The sequence below is a fragment of the Diorhabda carinulata genome, chromosome 2, assembly GCF_026250575.1.
Source record: "Diorhabda carinulata isolate Delta chromosome 2, icDioCari1.1, whole genome shotgun sequence".
Classification (NCBI taxonomy): domain Eukaryota; kingdom Metazoa; phylum Arthropoda; class Insecta; order Coleoptera; family Chrysomelidae; genus Diorhabda; species Diorhabda carinulata.
Window position 1 is genome coordinate 36294772 of NC_079461.1, and position 17338 is coordinate 36312109.

General features: G+C 32.8%; 1 protein-coding gene across 1 annotated transcript in view; it reads left to right on the top strand.

Moving 5' to 3' along the window:
* Nucleotides 1–10612: 10612 nt before the first annotated feature.
* LOC130903380 (toll-like receptor Tollo) overlaps nt 10613–17338 on the top strand; it is an 82664-nt gene continuing 75938 nt past the window's right edge. The window contains exon 1 of the mRNA XM_057815446.1: nt 10613–10842. The gene's annotated coding sequence lies outside the window, so the exon portion shown is untranslated. The remainder of the gene's footprint in view (nt 10843–17338) is intronic.

Here is a 17338-nt window from a genome sequence, read left to right on the forward strand (position 1 = left end):
AAAATAAAAAAAAGATCCTAGAATGCAAATCAATCCATAAGAGAACTTTTTACTTTATAGTACGGTCAAATTCGACCAAAAAATAAAAGTGAAGATATTTGAATTTCCATCAAGCTGAAAATCAGTAAAATACAATCGAAAATAAAATTTGAATGTTCCCCATGATTTCCGTGTATGGAAAAAAATTTATTCAAGGTCAAGGATAAAAAAAATGGGTTTTTCGCGATTATCAACAAAACGGTAAGTTTTATCATAAAAATACTTCCAACAAAAATTGCAGACTATAAAATTATCTACAAAAAACGTATTAATACTTTTTTTCTACGAGCTACCGTTTCTGAGATAAAACGAATCAAAAAGTTGTAAAATTTGTCGTATTTGATGGCTATAATGATTGCACGAGAAATACCAAAGCTGCAGGACAACATCTTCGTCAATTGATAATATATTTAATGAACTTATGACCAGTCAACAAAAAATTTCTTATGAATACTCACAAGTCGTTTCAAAGTTGTAAGAAAAGTTATTGATGGAATTGATGAAATCATTAAATACGACAACTTTTACAACTTTTTGAATCATTATATCTCAGAAACAGTGGCTTGTAGGAAAAAAAGTATCGATACATTTTTTGTAGATAATTTTATGATCTACAATTTTTGTTTAAAATATTTTTATGATAAAACTCACCGTTTTGCTGAAAATTGCGAAAAACTCTTTTTTTTTGACCTTTGAACTTGAATAAAATTTTTTCCATACACGGAAATCATGGGGAACATTTAAATTCTATGTTTAATTGTATTTTAAACTCATTTTCAGCTTGATGTAACTTGAGTTTATGTAACTTCGAATGTCTAAATTGACCGTACTATTATAAGCAAGTGTTGAGTTATACATCGGAGTACCATTCGGATTAGATCTTTTTTTATCTAAGGGTTTACTAGGAAGAGTTAAACATACGTTACTACGACGCGAAGAGTGTACAGCGGCCGAATTTAACTCTTAAAACAACTAGAAGACCTCCCGGAAACTCCTATAGAACTAGGAGAAGAAGAAGAAAGCTACGCGATACAAACGATGAGGTTCTGTCGGAATTTCCAAATCTGATTATTGTGACTTGAGACAATCTGTATAAACAACGATTTTTCTGTTAATCGACTATAAAAAATGAGATCTTTTAGTACATAAATTTGAATCTATTGTTAGAACTGAATACCGTGGAGTTTACAAAAAAGATGCCTCTCACTAACAGCTGGTCTCTTACCCATAAAAAAAAATTAAAACTGTTGACATATGTGTGGATAATTCCTTTAACGGGAACGAAATCCGTAAAGCTTGAAGATTACGTATCGTAATATTTTAATAGATTTTCTGCGATTTTTTTATAGTCTAGTGAATTAAATAATTAAGTAATTTAACTTCAGCTGTACTAGCTTAATTTAATCCACTACACTCTCCACTATTTGTTTCGACTAATTTTTTTACTCCTCTTATTTCAATACCTTCCTAAATCCACTACAATCCATGTCCTACCTAAGGACCAAAGCTAAGATATACGTCATCCCCCAAGGACCTATCGCTAAGTAAATATTTAGGGCACGAAATCTTCATTGGGACAGACAATCAGACCTGTGAGGGGTCTTGGACATGGGCACTAAAGTCTAAAATGGTATTTCTGGATATAACAAATAGTTACATATGCAGCGCTTGCTGAATGGTCGATAACTGAACTCAGAAAAAACTAAACAAGATTCGAAGGCTAGTCTGTCTAGGTATTTTAGAGCCAATGTTAACCAGCCCTATTATAACCTTAGAAGCGCTACTGAACCTGCCTCTTCTCCACCTCATAGTGAAGAAAGAGCTAATCCAGACAGTAAAACTAAAGCTAGAAACCAGTGACAAACCAATTGACCAAAAACATAGCATGTTGGACAAAGAAACCTCATTCATGGGTCAACAAAAATCATCTACAATCTCTGGTAAACAGACGGTTCATAGCTAGCGCAAGGAGCTAGATTGGGCATTTCTGGTCCAAAATAGAAGCTCTCCATACATACCTTCAAGAACTTCACTCACCATTTGTTTGGTAGAGTTGCTAGCAATAAACAAAACTACTCGTGAGTGTTTGGATATAAACCTCTCTAAAAAGCACATGTACATTCTCTCAGATAGCCAAGCGGTCTTGAAGGTTCTGAAAGTATCCATCCAAACTAGTATCGGAGTACAAAAACTCTAGAAGCAGTAGATAACAAAAACAAAGTAACTCAAATGTGGGTTCCAGGATGCCAGGGTATACCAGGAAATAAGAAAACAGACAGCCTTGCCAAAACAGATGCAACGATTCCATTGGACCAGAACCAGAAGTCTGAAGAAGTTCTCGTGGTGACCAGAAACGACATAAAACTAGTGGTCGGTCACTGCTCTGTCAAATACCACTTTAAGACGAATTAGAAATAATCTACAATTTACTTAAGAGACAAAACGTTTAAGGGAATAAGTGTAAACAATTTCGAATATATATGATAAGTAACTGTTCGATATCGGCAATTTTTTGAACTCAAAGAAAATCCTTACGATATTAACTGGGTTTTTTGGATTACGCAACAAGTCTGCGATAAACTAGTTCCACCGGTCCCGAAACGTAAATCCCATATTTTATTACGTCTTAATGCAATTTTTCAGTCGAGTCGATTCGAAGATAATTTCCTGATTTTGTAGCACGTGCTGGATTAAAGACGAAGTATCCCCTAGGGAGATGGCACGACGGGCATATTTTCATTCGAGAAACGGCAGTGTCTACTCATACAATCTCACAATAGTGTGGATTCCTCAAATAGTACTAATATATTGTTGTGTTGGGTTAGGTTATTCGAAGATAAGGAGTTTCTGTTGGTCAAGATTTTATGAAAAATCCTTCCCATTGACGTGAAATCTTTTTTATCAGAAAATAGCTGTTAAAGACGTTGCTTGAGAGATTGCTACATCTCCAGATGCAGTGCCCAATGGAAAGCGTTGCCAAAACATATAATTTTATCAAGTAAAAGTGTTTGTTTAGTGCTAGACACTGAAGACCAACATTTTTGTTGAAATATGGACTCCTTTATTGGTTTCAATGATAATTCTGCTAAATTATGATGGAATTTTATTGTGGATGATTGTGCAATTGTTAATAAAGATCTTCAGCTTAAAATAACTGCCTAAAAAACCAAACAATGAGGTTAATAGCATGTTCTATGAGGTTAGTTTTGATAAACAAGAAACAACAACAGATCGACGTTTTCAAAACTTGGCTTTTGTTCAAGAAATGAGCCCCTTCCTTCTCTTGACTAATATTTATTTCTTTTAAGCAGTTGGTAGTAGGGATTGAATTTGATTACCGTTTTAATCTTGATGAAATACAGGAAACTACAGGGACCATCAACATACCCAATCTTTTGTTGGACCAGGTGTATGTATATTGATGAATCAAGGTTTTATCCTTGGTCAATAAAGCTCCGAATCATAAATTCGTTTGGAAAGAAGCTTTTTATGTGTTCAAATGTTTCAGCACTTTCTCAAGCTTTCCAGTATAGTTTCCACTTTTGAATTTTCTATTGATGTTTTTGACACAATCACAAATTGGTCCAAGGGAAAAATTTACATAAAACTGTAATACTTTATGGTTCTCTCTAACACGAATAGGGAAATTTTAAGATGGAAATTGGTTTCATCGCTTAAAATCACTTTCTTTATTTTTAAGAATTACCAAAAATTAATTACAACAAATCCGAATTTTGATACATCCTTTATATTGATGAAAAAAATTACCGTCGGTTGGGTTGATCAATTACAACTCTTTAAGGACATGTTAGATGGGTTGGTTTGTTGAACAAGGAGAAAAGGGCAAACGTACTACACAAGAAAGGGCAAACAGCTGCATCCGCGAAGAGCTAGCGCACGTGGCAGCTTGTTGTGGCGACGAAATGTTGTCTTAAGATTTCAAACGAGATTTCTACCCCACTATTAATATCACGAAACAAAAGTAATATATCACGAAAGAAGATTGTTGAATTAATGAAAAAAATCGACTCAAAGACGAAAATTACATCATATACTAACAGATGTCGTTCATAAATAATTAATATCAGCCCTTAAATGCACGGTTTTTTTTTTGTTTCTAATGAAAAAATTATCCGAAACTAACTTTTAAACTTGGCCTCATTCATAGTAAAACCAAAATGGTTTTGGTTGCTTCTCACAGATGATAAAAGAAACAGAAATCAAGATTTAAATACACAAACACAACCAATGTTTGTAAAAACAGTGAATTGCTATAATATGGTTTAGTTTCATTCTATTATATCGGTTGAGCTATAAATTTGAAGTGTTTAATACAGATTCCTACCTAGTTAATTCTTGCATCAGAATATTGTGGAATACAGTTTCGTTTTTATAGAAACACATCGGTGTGTTGATAATTCTGAAACATCACGATTCACAGAGCTCAAATCAAGTTACGTTCTCCCAACTACTCGCAATTCAAATCTGTATTCCGTTCACCTCAAAAGAATACACACACGATACATTCAAACCATCAAATATAACCTTTAAATACTAAGAAAATACTGGCGGATTTTATAAAAGATAGATATAGAATCGGGTTATTTTCTATGACCGTGTCACGTTGCATAAAGGGTTGGTAGATTGAAGGGTGGACGATAAAAACCGGGAACTACCCCATCGGCATGAGATTAATGCATTCGCGTTTCGATCAAGCTTCTGGTTTCTAATTCTATCCCGGTGGAATGGGTAAGGTGCGCGTGTAAATATACACACGAAATTTATACACTGGGTTTATTTAAATATTGCATTATGATTAATTATAGTTTGTCTTTTTATCACGGCAAATATCAGTCTTACAAAAACAGTCAAAAAAGTTATATCTGAGCTCATAACCTAGAAGTACCTGGCCTGACTTAAAGATGACGGTAGTTGCTTGTAAAATACCAAGTTTGGAGACACCACGTTGTTTAGTATTTGTTTGGCAGCTAATAAAGAACGTTTTCATGGTTATGTGATACAATACTTTTAATTGAAAGGCATTAGCACAACCAATATAAAAGCTGAACTATATTTTACTCTTGGTGAGACTGTTCTTTCATTATGAACAGTAAAATATTGATAGAATTGGGTAGAAACTGTTGTTTCATCGAGACAATGCACCAGCTTACACAATCGTTATTGCAGTAGCCAAAATTGATGAATTGAATTTCTATCTCATGAACCCTGTTCTCCAGATTTAGTCCCGATGGATTATTTTCTATTCCCAGACTTGAAAAAATGGCTCGGTGGTCAATTATCAAGAGGTGATGTCGGCAGTTAATGGTTCTTTCGAGGAGCTTGACGATTTTTATTCTCTTTTATGGGTCAGGTACTTCTGGTACTTCTGGCACCATCCTCGTAGTAGCAGAAAGAAGACATAATCTCAGCTTTGTTTTACTTCTTCCTGACTCTAATTTGTCATTCCACCTCTTTTGTGGTACATATCTAACACGTGGAGATTTATCCCTTGCTATTTTTATATACAAATTTATAAACAAATGTTTATGCAGCTTCTAAAAAAGCAACTTTAATCAATTCATTATCTTTAAATAGTTTCAGGTATAGGCAAATAACCCTAGAAACGCAGATGCTTTGAAAACTGCCTTCCTCTTGTCTAAGGTCTTAAGAAATATTTGATACTATTTCATCTCAGCGTTGATATTTTTAAATTCCATCAAACATACGCAATCTCTCTTGTTTGAAAATGGCAGGTTGTTGGACTACCAAAAAGAGGCTCAAAAGTGAACGTAATGAATTGAGCACAAACAAAAAAATAACACAAGCCTACAGAATGCAATTGAAAAAATTGATAGATACGAAACTGACAGAAATTAGTTTACAAAACGACGAAAACTAATAAAAAAAGAAGAAAACTGACATAAGACTCTAAAAGAAGATAAAAACTGACAGAAAACTGTCAAAAACGTCTACAAGTAACAGAAGTTTTCAAACAAAACGTCAAAATTTGACACAAAACTACAAGTAACAAAAGTTACTTTACAAACATAACGTCAAAATCTGACACAAGACTACAAATAACAGAAGTTTCAAACAAAACTCAAAATTTGGCACAAAACTACAATTAACAGAAGTTTACAAACAAAACGTCAAAATTTGACACAAAACTACAAGTAACAGAAGTTACTTTACAAAAAAAATGTCAAAAACTGACAAGAGAAAATCAAAACCACTAAAATTGACAGAACCTTGTTGTAAGCAACCTAAAATGACCACAAAGCGTTAATAGAATGAAATTAGTTTACAAAACGACGAAAAGACTGGTAAAAGTTTACAGAAAACGACAAAAACTGATAAGAAAAGAAGATAAAAACTGACGAAAACTGTCAAAAGCGTCTACAAGTAACAGAAGTTTTGAAAAAAAACATCAAAATTTGACACGAAACTACAAGAAACAACAAAAACCGTGTAGGGGACTTTTAAAAATGTCAAAAACGTACAAGAGAAAACCGAAACCACTAAAATTGACAAAACCTTGTTGTAAACAACCTAAAAATACCCGGTGAGTTCCACATCTGTCTGGGCTCCTCTGTATTAGAGAATAGTTCTTCCCATCTCTAAAAGGCGCCATAATAAATATTTTATTTATTCTAAATGACCACAAGGCGTTAATAGAATGAACAGTTCATGCACCTGAAATAAATAATACAATTATGATTATGAACGAGCTTAACTTGTAAACCCGCATGCCTATTGTCGATTTACCTCCTATTAACTTGTTATCCAATTGTTTTCCGTCTGAGATTTACGAGTACATAACCGGGTCATGAGAACCAAATATCTTATATAAGGTGACAGAAATACTAAGAAATATTTGAACTTCATCAGAACTTTTATTTTGTCTCGACTATACATCATGATGCGTTCCGCGCCAGCCGATCCCATACCTTCGACTTTATAACCCAATAACAATTTAAAAGTAACTATCTTTCATAAAAATTGATATTGTTATTGCGGTAACGCCGCTTAGGGTCATAACCATGGGTATTAAAGCGTTGATTACGAACACGATATGTCTACAAAGTTATGGGAACTTTTAAGGATTCTATTGATCATCTATTCCTTCTAAAGTTTCATGTTATTTTATCGCGTTTCTTCCTGTTCAAAGTTCGGCGTATTAACTTGATACGTTGGAAGAATCGACCCAATATTTCGAACAATTAAGCTTCTACCGGTGATGGATATAAAAACATATTATACAGGTACAACCACGAAAGTTATACGTAAAAATTCTTGTTGATTTTTATCTTTTAAATATAAAAATTACGTTGGTAATTATATGGGTATTAATATCCTAGGTAGGAAGGCATTTTCCTCTTTGAATATGTTTATACTTTTCTCTACTGTAAAATTTGCAGTCACCGAGATAATTAAAGGTGATACCTAGAAGTTAAATAAGGTTTTGCTTGGTATTATTGATGATGCTTTATTTATTTATGGATATTTTAATTACAATTACAATATTGAGGAGCGATTGCGTCAATTGTCATCTTAGTCACAATAATTTGTTTGATATGAATTCTGAAAAAACGTTAACAAAAACGTATCAAGTAGTTTTAGGCGTTCGTTAAAATTTCGAACAAGGAATTGTAGAAATGAGTCCAAGCGAAGCCGAAGAAATCGGATAAGATATGACGAATGGAATATAAAACAGTCCACGGAAAAATGGACTTTTGGAGAAGAGCACGGACAGGATAAAAAAATATATAATAAGGGAGATAATAATCGACAACAAAACCAAACAACTAACACATACAAAGAAAACAAAATAATACCTAAAGAGAGTTCCACAAGGAAAGATATGTAAAGGAAGACCACGATAAAACTGGAGAGATGGCATAGATAAAAAATTGCAAGAGATAAAACTATGGCAGGATAGAGATAGATAGTGGTTGGAAATCGGGAGACCTCGGAGATATATATGAAAAAAAAGTTTCTTCCTTCAAAGAATCGTTTTTCTTTACTGGAAGAATATTTTTCACCCTGTCGAAAATTACGTTTTCTACCAAGGTAGTAGAAAAATATTTTTTTTCTCGCTGTAACATGAAGCTGAACGGCATTCTATAAACATATTCCGAATACGAAAATTGATAGAGAAGTTAATACGGTTTTCCTTTTATATGGGGTCATATATCTATTATTCAAAAACCAAGTTTGAAATTCTCGGAAAAAAATAATAATTAGAAATTCAAAAAAATGAAATTATAGAAATAGTTTATTATCTAATTGTTCCAACCCGAATGAATTCTGAGATACCAATTCTTGTATAGTAAGTTTTTTATAAGATGATATCGTCCAACAACTAATTAATTTGTGCCCTTTTTTTGAGAATGTGTCACCTAAATTGGGAAAGAGTTCAATCTCGTTTTTCATAGTCTTCAAATGGCACTTACATTTGAAGATTCTAGTCGAAACAAATACTATTACTAAAAATCGATTTTATTCATCAATACAATTTTCTTCAAGAGCAATACAATCATTCCAACGCTTCTCTAACTTCTCGATGTCGTGCTTGTAGAAGGATTTGGCTTTTACCTAAAAACAGGCATCAATTTCAGCAATTGTTTCTTCATTTGAGCTGAATTTCTTACCGGCAACTATTTTTTTTGAGATCAGTGAATAGCCAGTAGTCAATGGGGATCAGAACTCGACTATACGGTGGATGAGGAAGCAATTCGAAATGTAATTCGTTCAATTTAACCATCGTTGTCATCGGTGCATTGTCTTGGTGAAGCAGCGGTTTTTTCTTTGACATATGGGGCGGTTTTTCCTTCATTTTTGCATTCAAATAATCCAACAACTCTTTGTAGTATTCGCTTTTGATTATCTCTTTCTTTTGGAAATAATCGTTGTACAAAATTCTATGTGTATCCCAAAATAGTGAAGCCATAACCTTCTAAGCTGACTGTTGTGCTTTTTGACATCCACCATCATCCACCAAACCATTGCTGAGTTTGTACAATATTTTTTTTATCAAGAAGCAATGATAAATTATTTTAAATCCATTGTTTTGAAAATAATAATAGTAGCTTGACTTAAATAGCTGTCACTTGTTCTAAATTTTAAAATGTGTAAAAAGTTGTAATTTTCGTTTTTTTTTTGGAGAGAAAGTTTCATTCTTTAAGACGAAAACCGAGAGTTTTTGATCGTTTAATTAGAGTGGTAGTATAAACAGTTTATTCAGCATTAATATCACCAAAAGCTCCTGAAATTCCTAGTTAGTCATTTATTTTGATCCCAAGTTCACGTAAATATTTAGATTCCTGTCCATTCCCTGTCTTAATCATTAACCATTAACCAACAAGTACAAATAAGTGTTTTTGGTATTTGGAAAATCTCTATAGTCGTCAATTTTTAACAGGATTTTCTCTAGCCTCTCAACTTTACAAAATCAAAAATATAGCAACCACTAAAACACATACAGAAACTCAAAAACCAAAAGGTAAAAGTGTCAATGAACCATATAAACCACCTAAAAAAAACCATTAAAAAGCCATTAAATACGCAAACAAAAAATGCTTGAATTTAGTTCCATTTAACTGTAATTCCTTGCAAAACTATTCGTGAATTTTATCCATTCGAGACTCGCAAAAAGTAAACATAACAAATGAAAGCTCCACAATGCCCCCTAATAAAAGAATCGCTTCGTGTGCGGAAACTGCGGCCCAAGAAGCGTTTAGCGACGTTGCCACAACGCTATATATCAATAAAGTACTAATGGATTTGATGGACAAATAAATTTTATTTATAACAGTTTTATTTTCTATTTTTTAAAATAGTTTTGATATTGAAACAGATATCTAGTAGTTCCTGGAGACGGCGTGTAAAAAATTCACAAATAAACAAGCCCAGAATTCAATCCAAACAAAGATAAGCCAAAGAAAATCTCCAGGATATGAACTTTCTAAATATTTGACGCAACAGTACAATGCAGTCGTACGAAAAGTTTACTTCCCACTATCATGGTAGGTAACTCAAGTCACAAAGACGGAAAAACCAACAAAGGAAGTGATGTCAAAATTAACCTTGAAGCCATCTCAATATGACTCAAACTATGCCGCATGAAAGTAAATTTAGAAACATGGACTGAGAGAAAATCACTTGGAATCGGTTGACCATCGTATTCAACAGATCTGGTATCTGTATCGTTTCTTATTTGTAAAGGAAAACTATTCTGAAAACCCTCGTAAGCACGTTTCTATATTCGCGACACATTAAAATTAAAAAAAAACTAAGTAAAAAAACAAATTTATATATCACGAAATACTTTTAAATTAATTAAAATCATGTATATGCAAATAAATTATTTGTTCTATATGGGACAAACTAAACGTTATTGTTCTAATCGACGTTATGAACATCCCCGCTGATTTTTCACTTACCCTATAAAAGAATAACATTCAAACAATTCTTATTAGCGATTTCCGGTATTCGAAGAAGCCGTAACGATTCTCATTTCCAATTTTGATACCTCAACATCTAATCGGCAACAGGGCATCGAAATCATTGTAGTAACGTGTATGTGCGCATACGGATCGGGCGCATCGTAGTAAACATCGAGCGGGCTTTGAAAATGAAGGGCTGTAGATTCTTTTCCAACTTTCATCAGTATTTCTAATGAAACTACTAGGGTTAGTTGTCGTTTTTTGTATTGTGTAGGGTGCACGTGCTTTTTTTACGGGAACAGTGACAGTGACACGGTTTGGATGTTTATCCCACTGGAGTTAACAGCACTATATAAGGGTGAGTGACCCTTTTTGGCTTTGTTTATATCTATCGGTGACCATTTTTCTACTATAACCAGCATCACCAGTAATGTATGCTTCTGATTTAATAATATTATAAATTTGTAGTAAAAAAATCTGATATTTCGTAAGGGGTGACATTTGAAACTGTCTACCGCATCACTGATAGGGGTTGAGGTTATCTGAGATTAAAAATATGGTTAGTTGTGATGAAGCTTCATGGTTTGTCTCGTTCTTATGTTTCTAATTAAATTCGTCTTGAAACACCTGTCGAGTACATCGGTGCATGCATTTATTCAAATTATCTTGAAGGGTAGAAAGAGGTTATGTTAATGATTGTATAAATGAGAAGAGTTTATGCTCTATATTTCATGTTATTATCGAAACTTTTTATTGTACAGGTACGGGATATTTCATCATTCATCATTTTTAGTGTCAACAACTTGAACAATACAGGGTGATTGATGCAATTATTAGCTGTATGTCATAGCAACGGGATATGTTACAAAATTTTGAAATTTGACGTTTAAATGAAACTACAGATTCATTTAAATACGATTTTTGAAAACGTATATTTTTATATTAAAGTTTTATAATTAAATAGATATTTTTTCACAGCCAAATCTCGCGAGACGTTCAGTATAATTTCCAGGTTAAAAATAATTAAATTGATTTAATTTTTGTTTAATTGTCAATGTTTTGTTTGCTCATAATCAATAGAATGTACAAATATATTTGGAAAAACTAGAAAAATCAAAAATGGACTAGATTAAAAGCATTAAATACCTTGGCATGATTTAAAACAAGATGGAAGACTTATACAAGAGGTAAACGAAAGAACTGGAGCAGTTGGAAGATTATTCAACGCCATTGAGCCAAAGTTTCCAGCCAAAAAGGAGAATAGATAATAAAACAAGATACGAGGAAATAAGGAATAACCTTTAAAGACGAAATTAGAAGTAGGAACAAATTTAAAGTACGAAGAAGAAAGAAACACCGAGAAGGACAGAAGAACTTGGCAAAGGAATATCTAGGAATAAAACCAAAGATAGAGGGTAGGAGATAATGGAAACAACTGTGGAAACAGGAGCCCGTGTACCAAAGAGAAAAAGGATCTTTAGTCTACTAGACAACGGCACCAGACAAATGATATATCCTTTTAGATATTTTCATAAAAAAAAACATGTACATTCCTACAAGAGAAAATGTTTAGTACGAAATCCTAAGAATGTGATCGATGAATATATATTTTCTTACATCTTAAATCCTTTTAAATGCTGCTAAATCCTGTATATTTATTTTTCTAATTATTAATTATAATTTTAATATTGAAAGCAACTAACACTGCTTACCAGGTCAAAGTAGATCTAAGTTGAAATAAACAATACTAAAATATCCTTTACCAAAACAATAAAATCCTGTATATCCAGTTTACTGCTTACACTATCATAACTTACTAAATCATTATCATCAGAAATGTTATTCTCATTAAGATTAACAATAACTTCATCTACTACCACACCTTTAACTGTTTCCAGTTCAAGAAAATCTTTTAATGGTGAAAACTTTTCAAAAAATTCTTTAAACGAATCGTAATAGTGGTTGTGTGGTTGTCTAATTAATATAGAGATATATCATATTGGAATTTCTTAAATTCCTTGCAACACACTTTGCTTTTACCGAACAAACGACTGGAAAAAAGCTTCTCGTATACAAATGTCACTTGTGAAAGCTTATCAGCTACTGGTAGCGTAGAAAAACCTCCAGATATTGCTCTTCGTGGTATAAGACGTTATCAAAAGAGAACTGAATTACCTAGTAGCTATATCTCTCCAGGGAGCTAGCGAGGCTTCTTTGCTAGGTCTGTTTTAAGCTACTTATATCCCTATATATTCCTCCAATCGACTAGGTGGTGTTATTTGTTTTGTGAGCGGTGATCTCAAACTAATAAGATCATCAATTTCCTAACTTGAGCCTCAGAACCATATTCAGAATACGTTTTGTAATAAGGTGCATTATGAAGAAACCTGCGCGTTGTTAATTTGATACAAGGTCACCTTCTGTGCTTAGTAAAGCTCATTTTATCATAAAAATCAATCGATTAGCTTTCTGCATTACCTACGACCAAACTAGTTACTGTAATTGATAACATCTAGTTTTTTATCTAGATAACTTGGTTTGAGTCTCTATATTTGGTCAAACTGAAAATATTATAATCCAACTATACCTTTATAAAAAGATACGAATGAAATTCGCCCAGCAGTCTACCTGTTTATTGTGGAACATCCACCTTCTATTAAGTATCCACCTTTTGTATGAACTTATCTACCTGAAACTTTCTCAAATATGTTTGGTTAGTAACAAGAGATTATATCCAAAATCTTTGCCATTTTCAAAATATCACGACCGAATAAATACACATTATACAAAAGATATTCTGGTTATATTTGTGACAAAAACTTGTCTACCATGAAAGAATGAATTTTAGAGGTTATGTTTAGTTTTAAATAAATGTGAATATCGGTCAAACAAAGTGAATAGTACGTTTTGAAAGTATCGGTTCTAAAAAATATACAAAATCTCTCGAGATTAACCCTCTTTAAATTATAATTGCTTGTATAAAAATAAAACACTTGAATGATGCTACTACAACAGTTTACCATTCGGTAAATAGTAAATTTTAAACAGAACCGGCGTAAGGTCAAATTCCGTTATGTATAAATTTGTTTTTAAACAAAATAAGTATGTGTAGGAAAGTTATTTGTTTACTTTTTACTATTAATCAATAAAAAAAAATGTCTCTCGAATCGAAAGTGAAAATATAACTGGTGATTTCATAATTTTTAATGGGTTGTTTGAGCTAAGTTGAGTTTTGTTAGGTTAAACTTAAAAAGTTAAAAGTTAAAAAAGTTAAAGTCGTTGGAAACGATTTATTTACTAATTTGTATTTTTAACCTTGAATTTCTTAAAAATACGAAAACAAAACAATTTCTATAATGTCAAAATAAAAGTCTATATGAGTTTATCTTTCCTTTTAACCTATTCGACTGGATTAATATATTGTGTGAATAGATTTATCAAGAAAAATTCCTTAAAAAAAGGTAATGGAAAGGTAATTCCTACACAGTAAACGCTACCACTGCTATTCCTCTCCTTATTTTCAAGTCAACCACATGGTCCTGAATTTCAACAGCTTGCAAATTCCTTAGTGGCATGTTGTTAACATATTTTTTAAACACATTCTCTTTTCAGGACTCTGAACTTATGTATTATCATTTTTTTTTAATAAAATATAATCTGTAAGCAAACGTTTCTTGTTAAATTCGAATACAAGTAATGTCAGAAAACTTAGTACCACATTGTGATTGTGGTTAGCGTCAGAATTATTAACTAACTATCTCGATAGAAACCATTTCAGTTTTGTTTTTTATCTCTTTTTTATGCTCCATTAACGTATAGTCTCCGTGTAGAATTTTGAAGTTATTAGGGCACAATTTTCGAAAGTGTTGTCGGTATTCATACTGAACGCACTGTTAACACTCACAATTCCACTGTCCGATGCGTGTTGCGATTACTAAGTTATCATCTTCAGAAACCGAATTTACCTCAAAACCTAAATTAGAAAAACTCAAGTTTTTGAAAATTTCATGAAGGAATTGACCGGTTCGTCGCCTTATTTCAGTGCAAACTATTCAGGAACAAATTCTAAAGTTGTTTCTAAATTGTTCGGGCTAAATATTGATTTGAAACAATGTTGAGGATTTAGTAGGGGCATTTGGTCTATTTTCAGTTTTGAAATCTAGATTTTTATGTATGTTATCAGTTCAAAATAACATTGTCCTTAGTTTTTTTTTTATTCTTATACTACTATCGTTGTGGAAACTGATCAGATCTGTCTTTTTTGCGGTCCTCAAATACGATTATAAAGTTTATGAAGGGAATTTGTGGAAAATAAAAATTAGATTTCAAAAATAGTGTCGCCGGTTATATCCGACGTTATTATCAATTGCCACGGTCAATTAACGTGCGCCATGTTGTTTCGATTCGATAATTACGAAGGATGTTGACATTCGAATCGTGCGGTTTGTTCAAATTTACCTATATATATCAACCTACTTAACGCGGGTCAATTTAAAACCATATTACGCAATTCGCAATAAAAATAATAAAAAAAAACATTTAAATTATAAGTACCAATTGAAATATTTTGTAAATTGCATATTTTTCATATTACCTATCCACACCTTGATGGATAAATGCTTTTTTTGGTTCACTTTCTGTACAATACAATCCTTATTATTTCAAGAAATCGGTCCTTCGAATACAAGCAACATTTTTCTCGCTTTTTCAACCAAGTTCTTTTCATATTTCTTCCTTTCCATCTATTTCCTCCAGCTACTGGATATTACTTGCCTTCTCCAACTTCTTGATTATCACTACAGCATTGAAGAAACGATTTTGAACTGTTCTATTCGTTGCCATATTGTTTATTGTCAACTTTCGACGAAGAAAAATTTTTAAAAACTTATTAACTCGTTCTACTTGAAGCCTCATTTTAAGAAATCGGTCCTTCGAATACCAGCAACAGTTTCCTCGCTTTTTCAACGAAGTCCTCTTCATATTTCTTCCTTTCCATCTATTTCCTCCAGCTACTGGATATTACTTGCCTTCTCCAACTTCTTGATTATCACTACAGCATTGAAGAAACGATTTTGAACTGTTCTATTCGTTGCCATATTGTTTATTGTCAACTTTCGACGAAGAAAAATTTTTAAAAACTTATTAACTCGTTCTACTTGAAGCTTCATTTTAAGAAATCGGTCCTTCGAATACCAGCAACATTTTCCACGCTTTTTCAACGAAGTCCTCTTCATATTTCTTCCTTTCCATCTATTTCCTCCAGCTACTGGATATTACTTGCCTTCTCCAACTTCTTGATTATCAATACAGCATTGAAGAAACGATTTTGAACTGTTCTATTCGTTGCCATATTGTTTATTGTCAACTTTCGACGAAGAAAAATTTTTAAAAACTTATTAACTCGTTCTACTTGAAGCCTCATTTTAAGAAATCGGTCCTTCGAATACCAGCAACAGTTTCCTCGCTTTTTCAACGAAGTCCTCTTCATATTTCTTCCTTTCCATCTATTTCCTCCAGCTACTGGATATTACTTGCCTTCTCCAACTTCTTGATTATCAATACAGCATTGAAGAAACGATTTTGAACTGTTCTATTCGTTACCATATTGTTTATTGTCAACTTTCGACGAAGAAAAATTTTTAAAAACTTATTAACTCGTTCTACTTGAAGCCTCATTTTAAGAAATCGGTCCTTCGAATACCAGCAACAGTTTCCTCGCTTTTTCAACGAAGTCCTCTTCATATTTGTTCCTTTCCATCTATTTCCTCCAGCTACTGGATATTACTTGCCTTCTCCAACTTCTTGATTATCAATACAGCATTGAAGAAACGATTTTGAACTGTTCTATTCGTTACCATATTGTTTATTGTCAACTTTCGACGAAGAAAAATTTTTAAAAACTTATTAACTCGTTCTACTTGAAGCCTCATTTTAAGAAATCGGTCCTTCGAATACCAGCAACAGTTTCCTCGCTTTTTCAACGAAGTCCTCTTCATATTTCTTCCTTTCCATCTATTTCCTCCAGCTACTGGATATTACTTGCCTTCTCCAACTTCTTGATTATCAATACAGCATTGAAGAAACGATTTTGAACTGTTCTATTCGTTGCCATATTGTTTATTGTCAACTTTCGACGAAGAAAAATTTTTAAAAACTTATTAACTCGTTCTACTTGAAGCCTCATTTTAAGAAATCGGTCCTTCGAATACCAGCAACAGTTTCCTCGCTTTTTCAACGAAGTCCTCTTCATATTTCTTCCTTTCCATCTATTTCCTCCAGTTACTGGATATTACTTGCCTTCTCCAACTTCTTGATTATCACTACAGCATTGAAGAAACGATTTTGAACTGTTCTATTCGTTGCCATATTGTTTATTGTCAACTTTCGACGAAGAAAAATTTTTAAAAACTTATTAACTCGTTCTACTTGAAGCCTTATTTTAAGAAATCGGTCCTTCGAATACCAGCAACAGTTTCCTCGCTTTTTCAACGAAGTCCTCTTCATATTTGTTCCTTTCCATCTATTTCCTCCAGCTACTGGATATTACTTGCCTTCTCCAACTTCTTGATTATCAATACAGCATTGAAGAAACGATTTTGAACTGTTCTATTCGTTGCCATATTGTTTATTGCCAACTTTCGACGAAGAAAAATCGTTAAAAATTTATTAACTCGTTCTACTTGAAGCTTCATTTTAAGAAATCGGTCCTTCGAATACCAGCAACAGTTTCCTCGCTTTTTCAACGAAGTCCTCTTCATATTTCTTCCTTTCCATCTATTTCCTCCAGCTACTGGATATTACTTGCCTTCTCCAACTTCTTGATTATCACTACAGCATTGAAGAAACGATTTTGA